The following is a 25,877-nucleotide window of genomic DNA, read 5'->3' as shown; positions in this document are numbered from 1 at the left end:
AATAAAGACATTTCCCTCACAAATTAGTGGTATTTTCTTTTTATTTTATAAGGGACATGTACTGTTTTATACTTCTAGTGAATATAGTCCAATCAATCTCATTCCCATGTATGTATTTAGTATATACGGTTACCTTTGTTAACACTTTATTTTGAAAACCTGACGTAGTCACACATGCATACTTCCGCTAACTCCGCCAAGTCCATCGCTAGCTCTCCTGTCAGCTCTGGTTTCTTTATACATCCATAGTCAGCTCCATCGGGGCCGTTTGAATGCATTTACCATAAATGTCAGTATATGGGTGCTCTACAGTTGTAGTGTCGGCCGATTTGACAATGGAGATGCGAGTGACGGTTAGCTTGACCACACGTTATCGCAATACGATAACGTTTCCTGTTCATGACAGAGTTAGCATGCAGCTTTAGCCATGTCATCTAGCTCTGCTTTTCCTGACAATGTGTGAAACCCAAAGTGTTTCCATACTGTACTGTAGGGTGTAGTGTTTACCACTTTGGATTTAACATGCGAGGGTGCAGGTCGTATCCACGCGGACCCTCCGCCGTTTTCTACTTTCTCGTTTCGGCTCGCTGTGGCCAGCTGTGGTTTGTTTTGGTTGACGGGTACGGAACGGATATGACGTTACGTTACTCAGACTACAACAATAAAAGCGGTAACTTCCTTCTACCTCTGCAAATCACGATATATAGGTGAATCTATTTTTTTCCCCACCCCTACTAATTTGGATACATCATATCGCGTAACAGGCTCCATCAACCTAAGCATCATCTCTTCATGTCATATCATTTGACAGCAGCTTTCTTCATATTGGCAAAGTGACACCTGACGAGATATTACAGTTTTACATGTGAGAAAATATTAGTTATGAATTTTTTACACAAACATTTTTCTCTCCAGTTGCATATCTTTCATGTATTTATCCTAGCCAAAACTATACAATGAAAATATGAAAAAAAAATAATAGAAAACCCACAGACATTGATGAGTGAGTGTGTGTGTGTGTGTGTGTGTGTGTGTGTGTGTGTGTATTCTCTATGGTCTCACCAGAGCTGTGAACTTGTCTACACTACTGTACATAAACACATGTTTATCAACATAGTCATGCATATACACACAGCATTACACACACACACACACTCCTAGTTGAGTGTGTTGTTCCCATGCAACGGTGCAGAGTGGATCAGTAGCAGAGCAGAAAGATTTGATTAAGGTGTGTGTGCGTGTGTGTGTGTGTGTGTGCGTTCAGCCTGCTGTGATAGAGCATGTACCATGACTCTATAGAAATCTATCTCCCTCAGTAGATTTCACCCCTCACTTCATTTCCTTAATGACTAAAACAGCACCCCTCCTCTCTCTCTCTTTGTGTGTAAGCCCGGGCTGTGGCACACACACACACACACACACACATACACACACACACACTTATGTAAGCACACAGGCGCGTGCATGCTTATGTTTCTGAGAGAGTCGTAAATGGAAGCACGTTTCCATTCATTTCTTTTTACGCATATATTACATTTGCATAACAACCTGAATGAAAGCTATATGAAAAACTAAAATATTTTTACTTTTGGGTGGAATGGAAAATGTGATATGGATAAATTAGAAGATGCTGATGTTGGCAGCCTTATTCAACACACAGTACTGTCTTCTCGGGCTGCCACAATAACCGCAATATTGCAATACCACTATACTGACAAGCCAACTGCAGGGGATGGCAAGCAACCACCATAACTGCTATGTTTTTTTCTGTTTTTAATTCTTTGCGATGGGAGTACCGCTACAAAACGACAGCAGTGTGAGTATCTATTTTGCGCCTATCGCTGTACTTTGGTGTTTTTTCCTGGTTGCCGAGAGACGAAAAATGTTCTACTGTGGGTAAAACTCCACAAAGACCAACCGTGTGTGCTGAACAACAACAATGGAGGAGAAATTAATACGCATATACCAGCGGGTTCATCCTCTCTCCCTATGTGCTTTGGCATTCGCTACATCCAGAACAAGTACTGTACTTTGTGCCGACATTTTGATATTCCGTATCATAGCAACCAGACGCAACCAAAGCGTCTCAGGTGAAAAAAAAAAACGCTGCGCCTCATTGCCCCTTCTTCATTTAACAATAAACAAGTATTTAATTAGTTTTAAAACTGTCATCTTTGTCATCAGTTTTTGAACTTCTGGTTTTGATTGATCAATACAGACTACCGCCACCTGCTGGTAGGGAGAGTTATTTCATCTCACGCAGGCGCAGAACGTACGTGGTGGTTGGCCGCCGGCTGTAGTCTTTCAGCACAGATGGCACAGCCGTCGGGAGCAATTTGGGGTTAAGCATCTTGCCCAAGGACACTTCAACATGTCAACTGGAAGAGCTGGGGATCAAACCACCGACCATCCAATTGCTCGACGACCTGCTCTACCTCTAAGCCACAGCCGACCCATTTTAGACAGTACCCCATCAGTAGTCTTTTCCAAACATGTTTAATCTACGCATTTTGCATCCTAACCAGGTGCCCGACCTGAAGGTACGAAAAGCAAACAGAGGGCACACATCAATGGGGCTAATTTCAGCAGGCTTTTCTTCAACTGCTGGGGCTCAGCATCCTTCTATCACTTCTCTAGGAAATGCATATAACAAATAGGTGAATCTTCATGTGGAAACACAGCTCCTTGATCGAGTTTTCTCCCATTACAGCATGTGTCTGCATGTGTGTATCCGGGTGTCTGCATGTATCTGCCCTCTATATGTAGTATGTGTATGTGTTTATTTGGGTGGGTGAGGGTAGGTAAGTGGTATTTGGAGTGCGTATATAGATATATACCCTCAGTCACCCCACAGGGAGGGAGAGAGAGGGGTGAAATCTATTGAAGTGGTTCTGTAAAATAGACTTTGTTCAGGTAGTCACTTTGTTTTCATGCTGATAATATTCATTTAGGGAGGGAGATCTCTCTTCCTTTTCTTCTCTGCTCCTCTTCCTCATCTTGCTCTGCCTGGTTTAGCTCCTGGCCGCGGGATTAGCCGCCAGAGAAAATGCAGGGTAAAATTAGCCTCCGGCTGTCCCTGCGGGCCGCGACCATTGATTTTCTGCCACAGATGGAGAGAAAACGCCAGTGCTTAATGTTCTTAATACCACCACAGAGAAGGATTTTTTTTTTTATTGCTTTGGTTTTTGTTTAGCTGCTCCTCTTTTCCTTTATGGCCTTGTGTGGAGCTACCCCGAAATTATTCCTTTTATTTTCACACAAATTCAAAAATATTGAACACACCATTGAGGAATGTCAGGAATTGTTTTTAAGGCACAATCTGATGTCTAATTAGAAAGTTTGTTTGCAACAAAAACATCAGTTCAAATCAACCTTTTGATTTAGACTCATATTTGCCCAGAAAATTCTTGGATTACCCTTCAATGGAAACCATTTGACCATTCAAATTCTCTGAACATCTTGGTGCAGAGAATTTGCATGGTCAAATGGTTTTCATTGACTGAGAAATAGATATTTACAGCACTACGTACTGAAAACTGACAAGCACCAAAAGCTGCCATCGAAGGTTTGTCAGATTTGTAATCTTCTTAGATACTCTATGATCAGACAGATTTGAATTTAAATCATAATTTGGGGCAATTTAGACAATTTTTACTTACGTGAAGTTCTCCTGCAGCTTCTTTGGCTTCTTAAGTAAGTATAGTTTTTGATTGCAGCACTCCAAAAACACAGACATACACACCAAAGAAAATATAAAATAGACTATTTTATAATACCAAGCCCTGGTTGAAGGTAAAAGCATCGTATTATCGTTAACCATATACAACCTTACCCAGATTCCCCACCCCTACATACATCACCACAACTAGTTTTCTATCATATTGAGAGAGACATATAGTCTTGGGGCTACTTTGGTCCATTAAATGGCCGTTATCAGTTGTTATCCCGAAAGATATAATGCTTCAGGTGGGAAAACGGGGAAAACTACACCTACCTGCATGTTGTAAAACGATTGCAGTTTTAAAAACGTGGTTAACGTTGTGAATTGAAACAAAACTACTTACATAAAACTAGGTTTAGGCAAAATAAGTACGTTACGTAATGCAAGTTAACCGTCATAATTACTACGGCTAGTAGAGGTCGCTGTGTAACAATTTTGAACCTCCTTGTGGCGATCCAGCTTACCAATAGGTGATAATGGCCTACTGAGCCAACTAGGAGGTAGAGTAGGGCCATGCCACCTCAAATCTACGCTCCCAATGACCACTGATAATAGCCATGTAGAAGCGGGTGCTTTACATAAAATCCACAAAAGAAAATGCGAATTAATGCATGCTTCCATCCACGTCTATGTTCCGCTAATATTAGGAGTTCATTGAGATAAACAGCTGGTGGCGCTAATTCTCCAGTCTGGTGCTATTAAATGCTGCACAGGCGCAATGGGATAATGCCATTAAATGAGCAGCAGTCAAACCTCAAATGGTGGAAAACCATGTAAAAACAGGATGGAAATATGGCATTTATGTTTTTATGTATTAATATGAGGAATGTTACGGTCTTTTCATCAGTCCATGCAAATTGGACGTGTTTGTCTGCCGCTATTTTTCTCATTTCTCCAGTAGAGTGGAAGCTTGAGTGGCAAATAAGTCACATGCTTCATATATATCACGATTTTACGCTAAGACTGTTTCTATTTTGATTTTATCGATACTTAAATTTAAACTTAAAAAAAATACATTTTATTACATTCATTATATACCTACAGGTACATACATGGAATTTGACCTCTGCATTAACCCATTCTAAGCATTTAGGAGCAGTGAGCTGCTGTAAAGCACCCGGGGAGCAACTTGGGGTTCAGTATCTTGCTCAAGGTCACTTCGACATGCACACAGGAGGAGCCGGGAATCGACCACCAACCTTGTGGTTAGAGGACGACCCGCTCAACCCACTGAGCTACAGCCACCCAATACAGATACACCAACTTTCCCACATCAACCAAACGGAAAAAAACGTTTTGTGATATTTTGACCTTTTTGGCATTTCCACTACCAAACTTAGTCTGTCCAGGCTAATTTCCGGGATGATCGTGGCCTCATAAGTAGCTGATCTAGAAAGCATTTCTTCATAGTAGTAGCATCTGGTGACTTGGCTTTAGGGAGCAGAATCTGAGTCTAGCAGTGTTTGCTATTTTTGGATTTTGTACTATACTGTATACGTTTCCACAAAACCAGGAGAAAGGTGGCACTCCAGAAGCTGAAAAAATGAAAGAATCTCATGCTTGCTGACCCTTATATATATATATATATATATTCTATACATTTGAAAATAGTTAATTGCAGCTCTGCATGCATGCACATAGGGGTTTTCTTTGGAGTACATGCCTGTTGTATTTTATTTGCAACATGGGTGGCTGCGCCTAAAGGGTCCCAGTACATTTGTTATATATGATCTTGTGGTTCTGAGTGAAGAGACCATGTGAACACTTGAGGCCGCTTTGAGAGCTTTTCCATCTCAATGATGACCAATGAAGGTCAGTTGAAGTAATTATCTGTGTGACAATGGACAGACACAGAATATGTCTCTTCAATCAGAGAATCACGGTTACATATGTAACCTTCCTCTCTGTATGGAAAGAAAAATAAGAAAGCAAATGAAACTAAAATGTTGACAGGACATTTTTTTTTTCTTCGTGATAACAGTAAAATTAAGTGAAATGATGCATTTTCCCATTAATTTCAGTCTCACATGGATTTGTATACACCATAAGTAAACAAGACCATTGTTACAAAAAGCAATGAAATTATATCCATTGATTTGAGGCACAAATTAAACTAATGTAATTAAACTGACGCTGAATGGGCTATACAAATATTTAGGGTGTAAACAACCTGCAGTCGTATTCATGATGCTGAAAATTATTCAGGACCAACATATGCATGCTTCAAGATTGTACAGTTGTGTGTCTGACTCTATTAGATGGACAAATTGACTTTGTTCATACAGTACTTTGTCTGCGTGTAATTGAAAATTAAAAGAAATGATGGTGGTTAGATGATGGTAAGTCCTTGGTTGGCATAATACATGTATTTCTTTGTTGGCTGCTCGTTACATTTTGTTTTCTGAAGTCTAATATTAATTGGACTGGTACACTTGTTGATATTTATGAGGCAAATTGAATAGTTATTGATCAAGTCGTTGTTTTGTGAATGTTCATCATTTAATGTTCCGATCAACAGAATCTTAATTCAAGGACAAGAGAGACATAAAGAGTAACAGCTCTTGCATTAATCGAGTCCAAACTTTCCTCAGTGGTATTAGTACATACATTAGTATTTTAAGTACATGAACACGCTGTATGTAAAACTCTGTCAGAGTCAGAGAGGTTGGAATTTCTTTCTCTTTCACACCTCCAGTTTTCCACTTTGGATAATCTCTGCTTTTTCTCTCTGTCTCCAGCCCTTACCATTACCCGCCTCTCCTCTCCCTCCAGTCGTGTCATCTTGTCCGTACCCCACCTATCTGTTCGGCTACATCTCCAAGATGCTGTAATTTCCTTGGCCCGGCTTGATGTTTATTGTGAGGCTGAAATTGAAAATGGCCTGTAATGGAGCGAGCCTCGCAGCCCCGGGACCAATTCACAATCTAAATGACTTGCTCCTTTTCAATGGCATCGACTGGAGGGCTCTTTGTGCAGCCTCGTACCTAATCAACCTCCGGTGTGACCCCCAGCTCTCGGGGGCCGCTGTCGGATTAATGATAAAATCATTGGTTCAAACAATTATTCGACCTGAAATGGCTGGCCATTTTATTCCGAAAATTAAAGAATGTGAAATTAATTTTTCTCTGCGCCGTGTTGTAGCGGCGCCACTTACGGCTGAACTCTGCCCCCTAAACTCTTGATTTCGTATGAAAGAGTGCTTTTACTTTATCTAGTTTCTCTCTTTTACCTTTTTTTCATATCCCCCCTCTGTGTGCATTGTTGCAAATAGCTTCCCAGGTGTCAGAGTAGCAAGGCTTCAGCTCTGTGCTTGTCTTTCTGTCCTTCTGTCTGCCTGTCTGTCTAAATTTCTCTTTATCTATCTGCCAACCAATTTGTCTCCCTGCCTGTCTGTCTGTCTCTTTGGCTATTAGTAATAAATGATTATATTTGTGGTTTAGTCAACAACAATATAACATAAAATGTAAAAAATATGAATAAAGATAGGTATATTTTCATTATATTACTGACGAGGACAAATCAGGCCACAGTGAGATATGTCAAACTATTTATGAGCTTTCATTACAGAATACTTTGCTCATTTTCCAATTTTGCTCATTAAATTCAGTCATCCTTCGACTAATCTGCTCATCAGTCCAAAATATCTCCTTCATAGGCTGTCGTTGTGTAGCTTGACCTCTTGGGGGCAGAGTCAGAGCTTGCTGGAGACATCCTCCACCCCTCACAAAAGCAGAAGAAGTAGATGAATTGTTGGTGGTGGTGGTGGTGGTGGTCTGACCTGAGGAGACACAGAAGCAGTTAGTTCAACCGAATAGTTTTCTCTTTTTTAATCGTGTTCAGGTTTGTGTTGCCGGTGCGCTTACCTATCTTTAGTTATACCGGCTGTTGGACCAACAACCTTTAATCTGGTCACCAGTCCAAAATACCTGCCTTTGTACTTCAACGTCAGCTTAACCTTGTTGTCCCTGAAGGGAAATCGGTCTTGCAGCCAGGTGAAACACAAAACACACACACTTATATAGTATATATAAAATACATATTATATAATAAAATAGGGCTGGGCGATAAAACAGTCTCCAAAATGTTCACGCTAAAATCTTCCAAAATAGCGATTATACACTTTATGAGAGTTATTTTTGATATTTATTTTTGAATCAGCTTTCCTCTTCCTACAAAAACACTACACGAACAGCCAATACGTCGCAGGCTCCGCTGTAGCCGAGTCCGACGCTACTGCCGTGGCTGTAAAACACAACCCACGAGAAAAAATTACTCGTTTCACAATCAGAATTTAATAAATTTGATCCGATAACATTTGGAAAGTCTAGAAGAGCAGAACGATTGAATTATTTTATCCCCATTCAAGTTAGCATAGGGCTAACCCGAAGATAAGTGTTCTTGTTCTTCTTTGGATTCGGCAGAATAGGCACTGCAATAGAGTATTGCTGCCCTCTACTGTTTGTTAATAATGATCCTTTTAACACTTATTTCTATTTTTATATATAGTCAAATACTGTGCAGATATTCCATTAGTTTCTTCATTTTAGTCCAGTTCCGGCAGAAGTCTGTGGTGCGCAGGCTCAAAGGTAGCATGCAGCAGCGAGATGGCCAACAAGAAGTGTTGTATACAGTATATACTGTACATATGTAATCAACCCTCAACGACCCGACCCGTTCTGATAATACATTTATTAACCTTCTGGTTTATTTATTATTCCTAAGGTGAATACTCTTAAAACTGTAAATTGAGCATTATATTATTATAAAATATATATTTTGTGATAATTATTGATAGAGATCAATATAAAAAAAAATATCATGATAACATTTTTGGCCATATCTTACCCTATAATAAAATATATTAAACATACAATATAAATATGTAAAAAATAATAGCTAAGTCTGGGAGCTGTGTGTTGTTGTTTGGTACCTCAGTCTCTTGGGGGCACTCTGTCAGAGCCCAGACTTGGAAACATCTTTCTCCAGTCACTGAGGACAAATTAATGCTGAGGATCTGACCAGAAATTAGGAAATATTTATTACCATCAGCGGACATCTTTGTCAAAATTCTCCCTAATCTTTCCCCTTCATTTTGAACTGACTTTCAGTTTTGTGTTTCCCTCTAAAAACAGATTGTCTTTATTTTTTCTTGAGCTATTTGCAAGGTGTTATGGGTAAGTGATGCTCTCCTTTAGGAGGGAGAAGAGAGGCTCATGTGTCACTGTTCAGAGAGAAGTTATGATTTGGGACACCACAACATTTTATTGATGAGGATACAAAGGTCGAGGATGGAGGTGAAGCAATTTGTTTACCTGTTCTATCCCTGGAGATCTGTCCAGGGTGTTTCCCTTCCCCTCTCCCAGTGCATGCTGGGATAGTGACCCCGAACAGGGCAAGCGAGTCTCGAAGATGGACGGATTATAGATCGGCCGCCCGCGTGCAGCTAAACTCTGATGAGCCCTGCTGTGCACTTGTGCCCGTCAAACACCACTTGATTACCGGCTGTGTATTTATCATCATCATCGTCGTCATCATCATTATCATCATCAGTCTGCTCCCCTCTCTTAAGTCTGAGACAATGGGCTCTCCTAAAAGGCTCTTATTGAACTGGAGCTCACTAGTCTTCGCAGCCTCAGCCGGGTCCTAGTCCTCCTCAGCAGCCTGCAGTGTGGCTAGGTAATTACCCGGGGATTGATTCCCCTAACAGAGACCATTTCTTCACCTCCTGCAGAATCACTAAGAGGCTTATAATAAGCCCTGCTCACCTCCATAGCTTCCTAGCTAATGTCTCGGTGAGCCAGAGCCTCTATTGACTTGTTGATGGAGATGCTGGAGCTGTGCTAAAGGCAGCCTAGCGAGGGGAGGAGACTCTCTCTTCACTGTAGAGACTTGATTATTAAAAGGCCGCCAAGTTCTGTTTTCATCACACCTAAGATAATATATATATGTGCCATGGAGATTTCTCTCAGAGACATCAATGGAAGGTTTTTCTGGACTTAAAACAATCCTGGACCTTTGCCCCTGTGGCTCAGAATTAGCTTATGATGTTGGTGACTTATAGGAGGCTCTGGGACAGTGGTGGAAAAATAACTGCATTTGAAAACTCAAAAAGTTTGAATCCTTGTCTTGTTTGTAAAGTTTCAGGGTATCAGAAGAAGTCAGTCAGGTGACCAGAAAGACCAGAAAGTTTGGCTCACATTGTGCTCCCTTGAAACAAAACCGCCTTCATGCCTTTGCTAATTATCATTCTGAGGACGCAGCAATTTGTTACTTCCAATCTGCCAGTCAGCAGCGGGGCATGAAGAGGGCCGAGAGCCAGAGAGAACAGAGGCTTTCATTCATTCAGGGGAAGCAGGAGCCACTAACAGAGGGGAGAGTGTTGGTGTGTGTGTGTGTGTGTGTGTGTGTGTGTGTGTGTGTGGGTCCATGTGTGTGTCCGTCCACGAGAGATGAAGCTATCTTCTTGTACATCTTCATCACTCATATCAGTCAGTTGTTTTCATTTAACCATTCGTTGTAACACCTGGAGTTAAAGGCTGCAACGTACATATTTGTTTTCATTATCGATTCATTTGACTATTATTTTCTAGATCGATGGATTAAATGTTACGTCTACAAACTGCTAGAAAACAGTGAAAAAAATGTCTATCACAGTTTTCTGAAGCGCTAGTTGAAGTCTTCAGATTGCTTGTTTTTTCCCGATTAACCAACCCAGTATCACGCCAAAGCGTGTAATAGACCCGTCTGTCCACTAGGCAACAAAATCCCTCACTTAGGTTTATGCAACGAAACCATTTAGTTAGTTTTAGGAAAAAACTTCATGGTTTGCCTTAAAATAAGTATGTAAACTAAGTAGAATATGTACGGAAACAACGTAATATAAGTACAGAAAACGCGTCACTATAAAACATGTCAGAAACGTCACTAACGGGACTTACAAAACAAAACACCTGTTTTGTGGTTAAAAGTCCTGTGTTTGTTGGACCCATCCACCTACCAACCTGTCCGCCATAAGTAGTCTTTCTCCCTTTTTATTCTACGTACCTGGACAACATTTGGAACCAAAATGCAATCTGAAACCAGTGAATGTTTTTGTTTTTAAAATTGTAATTAAACAATTTACTGCCGGTTACTTTTCTGTTGATCAACTAGTCAATTAATTGACTGATTGTCTCAGTTGTGCCAACCTACAGGTTTGGGCTGCTAAACGTGGTCAGCCACGGTCAAGCAAGGCACAGACACTAAAATCAGGGTGCCATTGTTTCCCCAGCAGGTCAGATACACACTTTACATTTATTGTAATACAAATCCAACATTCTTATCAATGTTTATCAGTTATATCCTTAAGACAGACCATAGAAACTAAGTGTTTACTGTGCAAACACAATGCAGCTTCTTGTTACTTTTTTTAGTTTTTCCTACAAGGACAAATCTCTGAGCGAAGATGTAATTCTCAATACAATCGCAATGAATGTGCATCATTAACCCACATTTCATTTCTTTAACATCAATATTGGATCTAAACATTCTGATGAAATGTCCTCAAGCCTCAGCATACAATGTTTTATTATAATAGTTATTAGAAATATGATTGAAAAGGAGTAAACAACAATGTGCTATTGCAACAAAAGAGCTGCAAGTATGTAAGGACAATGTCTTTCTGTCTGTCTGTCTGTCTTTTTCTTTCTTTCTTGCTTTCTTTCTGTCTGTCTGTCTTTATGTATGTCTTTGTCTGTCTTTCTGTGTCTTTCTTTCTTTCTTTCTTTCTTTATGTCTGTGTTTCTGTCTTCCTGTCTTTATTTCTGTCTTTCTGTCTTCATGTCTATCTTTCTCTTTCTTTCTGTCTCTTTCTGTCTTTCTGTCTGTCTGTCTTTCTATCTTTCTTTCTTTCTTTCTTTCTTTCTTTCTTTCTTTCTTTCTGTCTGTGTTTCTGTCCTTGTGTCGGTCTGTCTTTGTGTCGGTCTGTCTTTATGTCTGTCTGTCTTTATGTCTGTCTTTCTGTCTTTCTTTCTGTCTTTATGTCTGTATTTCTGTCTTTCTATTTTGTCATTCTGTCTTTCTTTCTGTCTTACTGTCTTACTGTCTTTCTGTCTTTCTTTCTGTCTGTCTTTCTTTCTGTCTTTATGTCTGTGTTTCTGTATTTCTTTTTTGTCATTCTGTCTTTCTTTCTGTCTTACTGTCTTACCGTCTCTCTGTCTTTCTTTCTTTCTTTCTTCCTTCCTTCCTTCCTTCCTTCCTTCTTCTTTCTGCTGTCTAAGAAGAGCGGAACATGTGCTGACCTGCATTTCTCTTTCAATACATCAACAAATACCTGAACTACTACTGTCCCCATACAAACGAACACTTAGAATACCACTTTCATTTAATTCCCCACTCTTGCATTGCTAAATGTAAATGCTCGGCACATCCATACAAGATCTTCTCTTTTCAAGTGTGTGTTTTCATTTCCTGCATTTGCCGCTCTGCCGTCTCCTGAAAGGTAAAACAGTTTTTGTTTTTTTTGCCAGCGTGCCCTATTTTGTGGACACAGTGCAAACTGCTGACTGTCAGTTTGTTTGTGTGTGTTGCGATGAATATGACTGAGCACAAACACGGTCGCCCACAGAAATAAGACTTGTTAACGGTTATAATAGTTTTCAGTTGGAGTTGGACTCGTATTTTCATGAGAATTTTTCTCACTACTTAAAAGTCTGCAACCTTTTGTGGAAGCTTTAGGCGACAAAATTTGGCAACAAAGTAGTCGACTGCAATTAGTCACTGAAGTCCCTCAGACGTCCTAACTTTGTGTAACGGCTGCTCCGTCCCCTCCCTCCCTGTTCCTCTTCGCCGTTTCTCACCCGTCCCACCCTCCCAACTGGGACAAACATTTCCCTAATGAGGGGGTCGGTTGGGAAAGCTGGGGGGAGTGGAGCGTGGATGTGACCTCTGGCATAGTTGGACACTTATTATTCATGGGACGGGGACCTGTTTGTGAAGATGCGTGAGTGTTTGTGTCCTGCGTAAGAATCCTGCTGCATTTAGTATGACAAGTTGGGATCATATATTCATGTGTAGGTTTATTGATGTTTGGATGCAGGAGTGCTTTTGAGTGGGTTGAAACTGACAGGGTGTATATGTGTGTTGGGGTGGGGTGGGGGGGGCTGTTTCTAAGGCAGCTCTGTCTCTCTCTCTGACTGAAGCACATTGTTCCAGATCAAGGGATGGGAATGGGGCCTTTGGCAGCAGGGGAAAGATGAACACACACACTCACACACTCACTAAAGACACGCACACATACAGTATGAACAAGAGGAGCAACTCATCGTGACACAACCCAGCATCTATTAATAGTGTGTGACAGGCCAGTCAGCGCCAGTGTTTGTAGAAAACACAGATTTTCTGACTCACACGTTCTCTGCTCCACAGTCTGCTGTAAAACTGTAAATGTGTTATGGCTCAAGAGCCATAGTCCGAAAATAACTCCCAGCCAAGGTTGACTGGTAGATGAAGTGAGCTACCGGCCAAGCATATTTTTTACCGGCCAAGATAATAAATTGCCTTTTTTGTGTCACATATAGATTTGTTTCAGTACAGATATTATGTTGATTACAAACTTAAGCTGGGCTGTTTGTGGCCCGAATTTTGAGCCGTATGACTCATTTTAGAGTCTGACCAAGTTTCAGCTTTGTCGGGCGTTGTTTACCGTGCAGTGTACAGGGGGGACGAGGACCGATTAACTCCTCCCGACCGGCCGTTGGCCGTTTGTTCCAAAGCGACATACAATAAGCAACGTATTCTCATACAACGGATTGTATGATATCTAACGAAAAAGTCATTCTCCTTTTTCGTTCGTTTTCCTATGAATGTCCAGCAACACGTGTAAATTTACACCGTTACATGCATACAGTCTTTTCAAAATAAACTTCCATCTTTACAGGAAATAACTTCCTTTGGTTTAGGCAAAAAAACTACTCAGTTAGGCTCAGGAAAAGATCATGGTTTGGGTTAAAATAACACCAGAAGAATAAACAAACAAACAAATAGATTTTGTGGGATGTACAAAAATGACATTGCATTACTTTTTGTAGGTATAGCTACGAACAGTGTATGAGACCAAGTGCATTTTAATGTCAACAGGAATCAAAAACTGTAGTGAACTGAAGTGCAACCCTCCCAAATAAACAGCTACTTAATTATCATTTTCTTGAAGAAATTAGATGAAAGTAAGTATTTTGGCCTTGTATGTGTACCCCTTGTATCCCTTATTCCTTACCTGCTAAACACTGGATAGGTTACTCAATGTTCAATGGTAAATTGAAATTTTGGACTTACCAAACACCAACATTTTCTGTCATCACTGACAGGTGCACAGTAGCTATGGACACCACCATCTTATTGGGGCTCTATACATCGTTTTAGGCACTATAGAGATTCTTATGGCACAGCACATCGTTTTTTGTTGTTATATATGTAGTTTTAGAACCAAATCATAACCATAAGCTAAGCTCGCTGGGTGCATTGTCTGACTCTCTGAAATAGCTGTCAAGCGATGACGGTTGGAGTTGGGGTTCCAGGGTGTGTGTGTAGCCGTGGGACAGTGTAGTAGTTTTGGCCTCCCACCTCGTCACATGGTTGAGGACGGGTCAGCTGTGGGTGGCCTGAGTAAAGGTCAGCTGGCTTAGCAAGCGACCAGGAGGTCTGTATGTACGTGTGTATGTGCGTGTGTTTGATCAGACCATTCTCTGTGTGCGTGTACATGTGCATGTGTCAGACCTTCATGGGACACAGTGCTTCCTTTCTCCTCCTGAAGCTGCAGTGGCTTCTGGGTAATGGCTGACTCAACTCGGTGTCCCAGACCCCATTGAATAACACACACACATTCACGATCACACACACACACTTCCCTTCCAGTAAACCTTCTCCCACAACTACCACGACCACCACCATGGCGAAGCATTCAGCGTTACCATGGCGTTTCCGCTGTGTTTTAATGGCAGCCCCCCCGCTGACCTGTGACATCATCAGGGGAAGTGACGGTTGATTGGTGCTCCGGAAACCATGACGCATGATGAAGCAGGGCTGCGCGGTAACTAGTAGGGCGAGGACTGGGTCAGTAACTGTGGGAATGACAAAGTAAACTGGAATGACCGGAAATTAAAGCAGGTAGAAGAAGAGCAGCTAGTAGGAGAAGAAAAGAAAGTCAGGAAAGACTTAATTCTCAACATAAACCATAATAGATGTGACGTTCACACAGCTCGTCATCTAAAAACATCCCAGTGGTTTCACTGTTAATCATAAGCTTATTGGTTTATTCTATTTTAATCAGTGCTAATTAGATTAATAGTGAAATATTAATATGCTAAGCGTGACAGCGGCTAAACAAAGTGGTTGCTAAATGATACAGACATTAAGTGTCTGTGTGGACGGTTGTATGGTTAGCACATGAATATTTTGAATTAGTGGTAATAGTTTTATGTTACAACAGCGTCATACATGAGGACAATAAACACACGGATGAATATATTTGTAATCCAGTGCAAGAAATGACACCTTTACAATTTTGTGGCACAGATTGATAACTTTCCTCCCTCTTTATTTAATTGTTTACTGCCTACATATTTCTTGTTGTTGCAAAGACACTTCTTTCTGCTTCAGTAGAGCTGCAGTAATGCAGTCATTCCCAAACACCGGGTCGCGACCCAGGAGATTTTTTTTAGGGTCGACAAATACATTTTCAGAATTTCTTCCATAGTCTTTAATTTAACATTTCTATCTGCAGTACACCTTTGAGCCACATGAGGGAGCTTGAATGTTCGTATTGTTCTGATTATTGTAGCCTACTTATAACATTGACTCTAATATGAAAGGCTAGCGTACATTCTGTTTGTTTTACTGATGAGAGGAAGGAAATGCCTGTTTACTCAACCAAAATGCATTTACATGTATTTGGTCTCATTTATAAAGTATTTAACATGTGTATTTGTTTTAAAGAACACATGCTCACAACGAAGCTGTGATTTATGAAACGTATATCTCTTCAAAATGATTGGTTTACCCATTCAAGAAAATATAAGGCGATACGGAAATGGCGGTAAAAATGGACGTTCACTTACGCACCTAGTCGCTCTTCTCACGATTTATAGATAAAGCCTATTGTGAATTGCGTTGCGATAATTTGTCATTTTTAAAAAGTGGGTCTACAGAAAAAAAGTTTGGGAAACACTGGAGTAGAGGATTGTGTATGAACTGGTCAACTCAAGCAGCCTGACTCTCATTCATTCTGTCATTCTGAAAAAGTGCTTGGTGCTCAAGTGATGTTTGAGGTAATAAGAGAGATAGAAATGTACACTTTGCGTGAGGATAATGAGCCAAGATGCAGCTTCAGTGTGGTTTATTATTTTGATGATGAGCTGGTCCATTGAGTCCAACATTCAGAAAAACCTGTAGGTTTCTAGTCATATCATGGAAAAGTCCTGAACGATGCCAAATAATGTTACAAGTCATGGAAAATGATGAGCTGTCGTGGAAAATGTGCAACATAGTTATGATTAGGCCCTTCAAAGGCACCACAAGCCCCCTTAAGTTTATGGATTAAAATCGGTATCAGTGATGATAGTTTTTTAACTCTTTTCAACATTACTATGCCAGTCAATGAAGAATTATTTTCTCCGATAGTAGACACTTTGACGTTTTTGAAGTTTGCAAGTGATTGACAGCCGGCTCTCATAGATGGCAGCTGGACGGCAGACTCCAGCTTGGCTCTGACTAGTTGTTTTTCTCCGGTCTGTGAAATTTGGCAGATGCCGTTAGGAGCACCGTAGGACACAGAGACACATGATTCTTTTCAGATTACCTGTCTCGTGCACTACTGTCAGGATATAGTGACCGTTTTATAAAAATAACTTTTTTTAATCATATCTGCTCCATTTCTACCCACTACAGCTTTAATGTGTGTTTTAGTTGCATTAGGTCATTCAATTTATTCTGAAAAAACAAAAAGTCTACATGGATATCACGGGACAACACAGGGACTGGTCACATCATCCTCACTCTCATCTTCATCACCTTCGTTTTCATCCTGAGCATCATCTTCACCCAAACTTGATCAACATGGCTGAGCCTTCTCTCTCTCTCTCTGAGTCTGTTTGTCTGTCTCCCTGGCCGTGTTGATGGCGACAGGAGACAGTGGCGTGCTGGCAGGTGCATGCCACCAAATTACCATCCACACACACACACACACACACACACACACACACACACACACAAAGCAGGCCTCTCCTGTGCTGAGAAGGCTGCCATTATCATATCAAAGCGTCTCTCACAGAGACGTGGCAGCGCTTCAATTTAAGCAATTAATGCAGAGAGAGACTCTGTCACACAGCCCAGCAACCCCCCCATCCCTCACCCCTCATCCCCCAAACACACACACACACACACACACAGATACACATGCAGGGCTCTCTTGTGGCACTCTGAGACAAACAAAGGTGTTGGAAAGCAAGGATCCACATTCTCAAGGCCATCGTGCTGTTCTCTCTCTCTCTCTCTCTCTCTCTCGCTCTTTCCTGGTCCTGCCCCCCCTGTTTTTGCCTTAAAATGAAATGGCTCTTATTCACATTTATTCCTGGTTTTTCCTCCGTTTATCCACCTGAAATGGTGAAACATGTTTGCTAAGGTGTGCTTGATTTCAGCAGGTGCTTTATGCCGAGATATTCTTTGGATATTTGGTCCTAATAGTTCAGGAATACCTCATGCCTGCATATAAAATCAATAATAGCTATTATTGTATATATCATTATAATATCCAGTCCTGTTCTAGAGCTTGATTCACCTGCATGAGTTCAGCAGGTGACTCCTTTCTCCTTGATTTCCCACAATGAAATAAATGGTGGAGCCCTGAGAGATTTGTCTGCTGTATAATAATGTCGACCTCCTCACTTTTAATGTCATGTAAATGAGAAACTTGGTTTCTATAATTTGGATAAAGGATTCAGACACACATGGTCTAACCCTAACCCTGAACATGTGTATAACTAAGTTTATTTCTAATGGAGTTTTTAACAGAAGTGCATAACAAAGACTTCAGACTGGGAACTTATCGCTGTGGCAGCAGCGTAGAGGGTTCCTTGTAGCCAAAATAATTAAATTCAAAGTCTGAAACTGAAATTGAAATAAATAAGATTAAATACATTTCTTTCAACAGCTAAATGTTGGATTTATTTATAAAAATGAATCTCACATGGATCAACCACTGGGGGCAGCAATGAGATGAGCAGCTTGTGTTTATGTTTACAGCACATTCAAACAAACTATGAGGATTAATAGCATCATATTTTAGTAAAGAACACTAAAGTAGACAGTTAATGAAGCGGTAATACTGAACCACAGGTTGAATGTTGTCTTCTGTATTACGCAAAATGAAGACATGTTTTGTCTTCCACATTAATCAATGCAATTTGAACTCCACCAGCAACAAAGAAAACTATATATGTGTAGTCATCATGATTGGTTTTGTTCAGCCATGTCTCCTAAAAATTACATACAACAAAACTGCATTGTGAATTATGTTTCGAGGGAAACTTTCACCCAGGAGACCGCTGTTCGTGTCTCATGTGAAACCACAAGTCTATGTTGACTTATTACCAGCCACAACAGTGATGCTGGTATGGTTTTCAACTTGTGAGTCTGTGTGTGTGTGTCATCATGGCAAAATGTGTTCCTGGAGACACCTACTGTAGCCGGAACTACCACAAAGGCTGTTTTGAATACTTTACCAGGTGTGTATATTTCTGTCTGTGGACAGATATTGTCAGCGCATGCAAGGTGTAGTCACAAAACATTACAGGTGTGTAGTTGAGATCAAAATGAAGGTTGAGTTTGAAGATGGATGTGGTCCAAGCAAGGGTGCAGGTAGTAGGAGGGAAGGAAGTGGGGAAGGGGCCATTGGTCCCCACACTTTATGCCACTGGTCTGATTTCGCAACTGGGAGTTGTCCATGTTTTCGTTGTAGAACTTTAAACCTTTCACAGTGTTTGAAAGGTTGTGTGTGTTTTCAGTTCATGAAAATCGAATTATAACCTTGTGGTTGCCCAAAAATGACTTATTCAGTGTTCGGATGTACTTGTGCTCCACCCTCTCGTGTCATTTCTTGTTGCAAAACCAAGATGGTTACGGCCAAAAAACAAGATGGCGATGGCCAAAATGCCGAACTCGAGGCTTCAAAACGGCAGTCCACAAACCAATGGGTGATGTCACGGTGACTACGGCACTTCTTACATACAGACTATGGTTTTAAGTCAAACCGTGATGTTTTTTACTAAACCTAACCAAGTAGTTTTGTTGCATTTTTGCTTTGCTTTGTTTCAATTTACAACATTAACCATATTTTAAAAATGACGGTTTTTCCTGCAACTGTAATCTTGGAGGAAATATGTCTCCCTGGAAACCTGATTGAGAATACAGCTTAGTTATAATGGAACGTAGTTTTGTAGGAGACGGTTGGTTAGTGTGCATGCATTAGCTTTTGTCTTATGAATTTTTTTGCTTAGGCTCAGTTTTGTATACTTCCCCTTAAACAAGTTTAGAGCATGTAGATCTCTTTGGTTTGAAGATCCATCCATACAATCCACTTTCAAAAGCAACACTACATTGTGTCGGTATCCTGGAGCAGATTTGACAATGATTTGTCTTTCCACATGATTTCCGGCATGCAGCAGCATTGTTTCCATTTTTACTGCAGTCCCAACACCGACTACATGCAGGGTAGGAGGACTTTCCACATGCTATAGATCTAAACAGGCATAGAAGGATCCTCTTGGAGCCAATCAGTCAGCTTTTAAACCTGAGTATCCACCAATCAGTAGACTCATTGTACCTTTTCCTCCTGGTTAGGAGAAATTGGCCCCTGTCATTTAAGCTTTTCAACCAAATCTCTCCATCATTCATCCCCCTCTTCCTTTTTTTTTTGAGGCGAGACACTTTATTAGACACAGCTGTTCAACTGAACCCAGCAAGGCCTGGATTCACTGCCAAGAGCCTTCGTCTCTCTCCGCTGGTCTGTGTCTCTCTCTCGTTCTGTCAGGTGGGATGTAGAAGGATGAATAGGCAGTGATGGGGAGCAGCTATGTGAGGATGTTTGCTCTGGAAACCTTGGCTCCGGGCCGCGCTTCTCTGCACAGCAAGCCCACTGAAAAGCCGGGGTTCTATCCTCTAGCCTGAATGGATATAAACTCAATGTCTGGGGAGATCACGGTCAACTCCGGTACTCCAAAACGGCCACCATGACAAGTGACAATAAGTTGACAGAGAGTGCAAAATAGACAAAAACCAATACATCTGCTTCAAGTTGTTGTCCTTGACTTTGTCTTCTCTGATTGCTCATTGCTGTCATATTTTGAAGCAACACTTGTCAATCAAACTAGATTTCCCGTTCCTTTTTCAGTGCTTGTCCCCCCTGATGAACTTTGAGTCTCTGCAGGTCCCTCTTTTATTTAATTCTTTTTGTCCTCTCACTCAAGACGGCTGCTCACGCTAATGATCCTTTTCTTCTTTTTCTATTGCAAACAAACTGAAAGTGTAAAATGGAGACACTTCAGTATAAAAGACTGTTACTTTCAAGGAATTGAAAGTAACAGTCTTTTTACAATAAGCTGGTCTATATCATATCCTGTTCAAGAGCAGATATTGGTCAGCCTGGTAAAGTCGAAATTGTTGAAAGTGACGACCTCATCAAGCAATGTGAAGAAAAACATAGTATTTTTTTCCTTTTCAGTAACACCAGATTTATGTTGTGATCTATCAAAGCTTAGAAAAGTGAAGGGAAGAATGTAAACATGATTATTTCAGCTATAAACAGCAGTAGTTTTAGTTTTAGTCGGGTATATATAGCTGTGTATAATTAAAGCACAATAGTGCCTGATAATGTCCAACACATCCAGACAGGAAATTCTCACGTCTGTCACTCACCAGAGCAGGTTTACAGCACAGCAGTTGTTTGAGGTACATCAGTACACCACGATTATTATTATTAAGGCTGTAGCAGACACATTTCAAAGTGCTACATGTACAAACACATCAGTAAAAGGTTATTAGGATAACTAACGTACTGTATGAATGATTTCAGTTGCTATTTGCCAGAAAGTGTGACAAGAGTAACATCTTCCGATAAAATTAAATTCAGTACAACAACACCACAAGCTGCAGCTTCAGATATTCTTGCATCAACACCCCTCTGCCACAGTGTCAACAAAAATTAAACATTATTCATTCATGTCATTAGTTACAGGGCTGCTGTGTTCGTATGATATCTTACGAAAAGTTTTTCGCAAAAAAAGTTAAAAATACCTAATTTTTTGTGTGCTTTCCTACGAATGTCTAGCAACACGTGTCAATTTCTGCTCGTTACATGCATACAATATTTTCAAAATAAACTTTCGTCTTCACAGAAACAACTTGATTAGGCTTAGGCAACAAACTACTTCGTTAGGTTTAGAAAAAGATCGTGTTTTGGGTTAAAATAACTCCGGAAGTGCCGTAACTTAAGTACGGAAGTTACGTGACAAACAAATCAACTTTGACTTCTGGTTTCAAACGGGACATGAACGCCGGGTGAAAATCCTGTGTTTTTTGACCCACCCATCCACCCTGACCTCCTCCCTACACAGCGTTCGTCGCTCTTTATACTTCCTGGTTCACAATTACGTGAATTACATACGACTTGATTTCGTGCTATGTGCACGAATCAATACATTCTATTCCGTTACGATTTCACAAACTGCTGTGCGACTGGGCTGGTATGTTGCAGGCTGTTCTCAAACACAGTTTGTAAACTGTAATTCGTAAAAATCCTACAAAATCAATTTGTATCTAATCCACGTAATTGTGAAACAAGCCCAGAAAATAAAGAATAAATTAATAATGTTTTGAAAGAACAATAGTTCAACAATGCTTATATGATGTGTAAGGATGATTGGTGAGGATGTGATAACAGCTGCAAAGATATCAATGACTGAAACACTCTTGACTTGACCTTTCTGACCTTGCCATCCTCTATGCCTCTTTATTTTTCATTAAAATAATACATTTGTTATTTCTCTCTCTCTTTATCTCTCTTTCCTCCTGTCTGTCTCTGTCTGTCTGTATCTCTCTATAAGTCCCGCTCTGGTTGCAACAGCTGCTTGATGTTTGTGACAGGCGGTGCGATAGCGCTGACAGGCTGGAGACGGTTATCAGAGAGGGCTGCCGCGAGGGGCTCCGCCTGGCTAAATTGAAAATTGCAAATGAAAATCCTGCTCAGCGCTTTTTTTAAATTCATCAGCCATTATGTCAGATGACCTTTTGGGCGTTGGGCTCCGCTGATAAAACTCCAAATGACAACACTCGGGTCTGATCCAATTTTCAACACTGTCCCCTTCCTCACTCCCTCCCCTCCTCTTCCTCCTCCTCCTTCTCCTCCTCTCCGTCACCGTTCGACCCAGTGCCAGTGAAAATGATAGGCTTTCAGGAGAGCCTCCATTGTGCTGCAGATGAAGAGGTTTTGTTTGGAGGAGATGGCCCTGCTGTATGTGTGTGTGTGCTGAGGGAAGTGTGAGAGTTTGGGGGCACCGAGCATGGCCTGGCCTGGCCTCGTCCTGGTCCCACTGTTGTTGTCCAATCACAGCAAGGATCAGAGGCCGGGAACGTGCGAGCATTTAGAAATACAGCCGAGGCTATGGGAGCAGGGAGAGAGGTGTAAGGGGATAATAAACACCAAGAGGAGATGTCACTCTAAATGGCTTTTCCTGGGTGGGTCAGTGTGTACCAATATTGACTGACGTGTGCGTGTGCGTGCGTGTGCGTGTGCGTGTGCGTGTGCGTGTGCGTGTGCGTGTGTGTGTGTATCATCTCAGGAGAGGAGAAAGGAAAAGAAGGAACAGAGCTGATCCTCTCCGTCTATCAGAAGCTCTATCCATCTGTAATTGAATTCTCTCCCATTGTTGTTGTCTTTGTCTCTGGGGACTGGATGGTCAGATTTTTTTCCCTCAGTTGCTGCTTTATTACAGCTTCTACGTTAAAAACGTACAGATACATTATAAAAAAATTGCTTAATGCCCTTTTGTCCACTCAACTTTTTTATTGTGACAGATTGGTACAAAGTACAAGTGACCTGAAAAATCCAAACCTCTGCTGACACACTGATTTCTATTTTTTTTTAATGCAAGAATCGATATATTCGCTTCATTTGAGTCTATGCAGAGGTAGAAGGAAGTTAACACTTTTATTGATGTAGTCTGAGTAACGTGACGTCATATCCGTTCCGTATCCTTCAACCAAAACAAACAGCAGCCGGCTGCGGCGGCTATGCGTGGATACGACCTGCACAAATCCAAAGTGGTAAACACTACACATACAGTAAAGTATGGAAACATTTTGGGTTTCACACATTGCACGAAAAGCAGAGCTAGACATTATGGCTAAAGCTGCATGCTTACTCTGTCATGGACAGGAAACGTTATCGTATTGCGGTAACGTGCGATCAAGCCAACTGTGACTCGCATCTCCGTGGTCAAATCAGCCGACGCTACAACTGCAGAGCACCCATATACTGACATTTATGTTAAATGCATTCAAACGGCTCTGATGGAGCTTGTCATGGATGTATAAAGAGAACGGACCTGACGGGAGAACTAGCACTGGACTTGGCAAAGTTAGCGGAAGTCTACACGTGTGACTACGTCCGGTTTTCAAAATAAGGTGTTAACAAAGGGAACTGTACCTCACTCCTATACCAAACTGTAGGTTTGATATCTATCCCTCAAAAAGTCATACATGCTTGATTTTGCTATTTCTATTCTCAGTTAAATGTACCAACAACTTGTTCTGTGGACATGTTCACTAAGCTTAAAATGAGAAAGCCATGACCTGCTTCGAATCTCTTATTTTTTGTTCTGAAAGATTGCAAAATTTTTGTCAAATGGCTTTTTTGTTTTCAGTTATATGTGCCTCTGAATGGTTTTATATGAAAATGTGAATGTGCATATACAGTATATATGTGTTCATACTCATCGCACGCTAATTGTATGCACAAAAAGTCGTATGCGGCGTTGTGTGGGCTCTTTCTCTGTTTACAAGTGTATCTCAGCATGTGCCTACATCTGCGTGTGAGTGAGTGTGTGTGTGAGTGTGTGTGTGTGTGCAGCTGTCCCAGGTGTGCGTTATTAATCAGTTATCAGGGCAGTTTATTTGCTGGGTGACAAGTTGCAATTTCCCCCCTGATTCAAGGCCTCTTTGTCAGGTGGGAATTACACTGAGAGCACATGACAAAACACTTCACCTCTGCTTCGTTCCCTCACTTCTTCTCTCTCCCTCTGGATTTTACCGGCTCTCTTTTCAGCCTTTCTTCCCTCCCCCTGATGTCAACGTCCCGTTTCCCACTCCGTCTCTCACTGCCTCGACATCTCCCACATCTCTCTTTCTTCATATTCTCTCCCTCCATCTTTTCCCCTTCTTCCTCTTCTATATTTATTTTACCTCCCATCAACAACATCATCCTCAGCCCTTGGAGTAAAAAAAGGCGGACTGTATAATTAATCACACAGCTTGGTCTAATTAGAGATGAATACGCGTTGTCCTCTCTTGTCACACACACACACACACACACACACACTCACACACCTCAGTTTCTCGGGCCTAATAGCAGTTGATGCTGTATTAACTGCAAATGGGGCAATCCCCGCAAGAACCCCTCTTGCCTTGATGAATCTGATGAATGTGACAATAATTAGTGAAGACAGATGAGAGGTAAATTACCACTGACAATGTAATGCTGTCCTGTCTGCCACTAGAGAGAGAGAGAGGGAGAGAGAGATTGCCAGGATGTCAGAGAGAAAACGAGAGAGGGGGAGTAACAGACATTGAGGGACACAGAAAGTAGTTTGGTTTCATGCAAATTATTATTTTCATGCAAATTATGATGCATTGATTTAGCTTAATGGATTTTTTTTTTTAATTTCCTCAGCAAAAAAACTTTCTTGATGTATTACTATAATAGATGCTAAATGATTATACAATAAAAATTGAATGTGACACATTGACCTCATTTACACCTGGTATTAACATGCTATCTGTGTTAGGAAATGTATGGACCCGTAAAATATAGTTCCTTAAAGCAGCAGACAGTAGAGAATTTTTTATTTTTTTTTATAAAACGTTCACCCAATCCTGACAGTAGTGCATGAGACAGTTAAAAAATCATGTGCCTCTGTGTCAAAAAACAACAAATCAGAGCCGAGCTGCAGTCTTGCCGTCTCTGAGCAGCTGTCAATCACTCGCAATCGCCGATCAAATGGTCAAACTAGGCAGCGCTGATCAAATATGAATCAATATTCTGTTACTGTAATGCCTATTTCTTTCCTCAAATGTTTTCAGAAACATCTTGTAGTGTACTGTTTAGTTGTAAAATGAGAAAGTTTGTGACCAGGCAGCCATATTGAGAACAGTTGAGGAAATACCAAGCACCGCCCACCAGCCGGAGCACAGCCAATAGGAACGCTCAATAGGAACACTCTCTCTCTCTCTGAAATGACCTGTGATTGGCCAAAGTCTCCCGTCACGGGCTAGATTTCTCTAAAGCCTGAAAACAGAGCCAAGAGGAGGCGCAGGAGTCTAGTTTCTCTCAGAACACCTGAATTACAATATGCTGAAAGGTTATTATGGAATTTGTGTACAATGATGCCAAAAACATTCTGCATACTGAAGGTTTAAGGAAATTTAGTTGCTGGAACCATGCAAACCTAATTCACTTTTAACTTTTTCTTATCTCAGAAGTTTTCAAAAAGTCTCCAGATAGTTCGATGAAATCATAGAGAGCCATACAGAGAGAGACGGACGGATAGTAAGTGTAGCAGCAGCAAAGCCTCAGGACTAATTACTGCTCTCTGCCAGGAAAGAAAGAGAAAGAGAGCGAGGGATGATGAGGGAAGAGAGAGAGAGAGAGATGGTAATTGTTTTCGTCAGAGGCAGTGGGGAGCTATCAGGGTAATAAAGTTAATTAGCAGAACAAACAAGGAGAGAGGGAGAGGGATGGAGAGAGGGAGAAGGACAGAGCGATAGATTTGATGATGATAAACGGCAGCAGATCTGACACCAGAAGAAAACAGTGAAATCAATTATTCTTATTTTCTCCCTCCGTTGGGGGAAA

The 25,877-nt window shown here is 41.0% G+C and overlaps 2 long non-coding RNA genes across 3 annotated transcripts in view; one reads left to right on the top strand and one right to left on the bottom strand.

The window, feature by feature from the left end:
• Positions 1–25,877, top strand: part of LOC119488415 — a 174,117-nt gene that overhangs the window by 41,890 nt on the left and 106,350 nt on the right. The gene's annotated exons all lie outside the window — the stretch shown is intronic.
• Positions 7,255–9,517, bottom strand: LOC119488416. 2 transcript variants are annotated; one of them, XR_005206968.1, is made up of 4 exons: positions 9,034–9,517; positions 8,652–8,735; positions 7,585–7,702; positions 7,255–7,499 (listed from the first exon to the last, which is right to left on the bottom strand). It is a non-coding gene; the product is annotated as an uncharacterized LOC119488416 (long non-coding RNA). The 2 variants fall into 2 exon arrangements; XR_005206967.1 differs by having other exon boundaries at positions 8,652–9,517.

This window comes from Sebastes umbrosus, chromosome 5, assembly GCF_015220745.1.
Source record: "Sebastes umbrosus isolate fSebUmb1 chromosome 5, fSebUmb1.pri, whole genome shotgun sequence".
In the NCBI taxonomy this organism is placed as follows: domain Eukaryota; kingdom Metazoa; phylum Chordata; class Actinopteri; order Perciformes; family Sebastidae; genus Sebastes; species Sebastes umbrosus.
The sequence above is the reverse complement of the archived record's forward strand: the minus strand, read 5'-3'. Positions and strand labels throughout refer to the sequence as shown.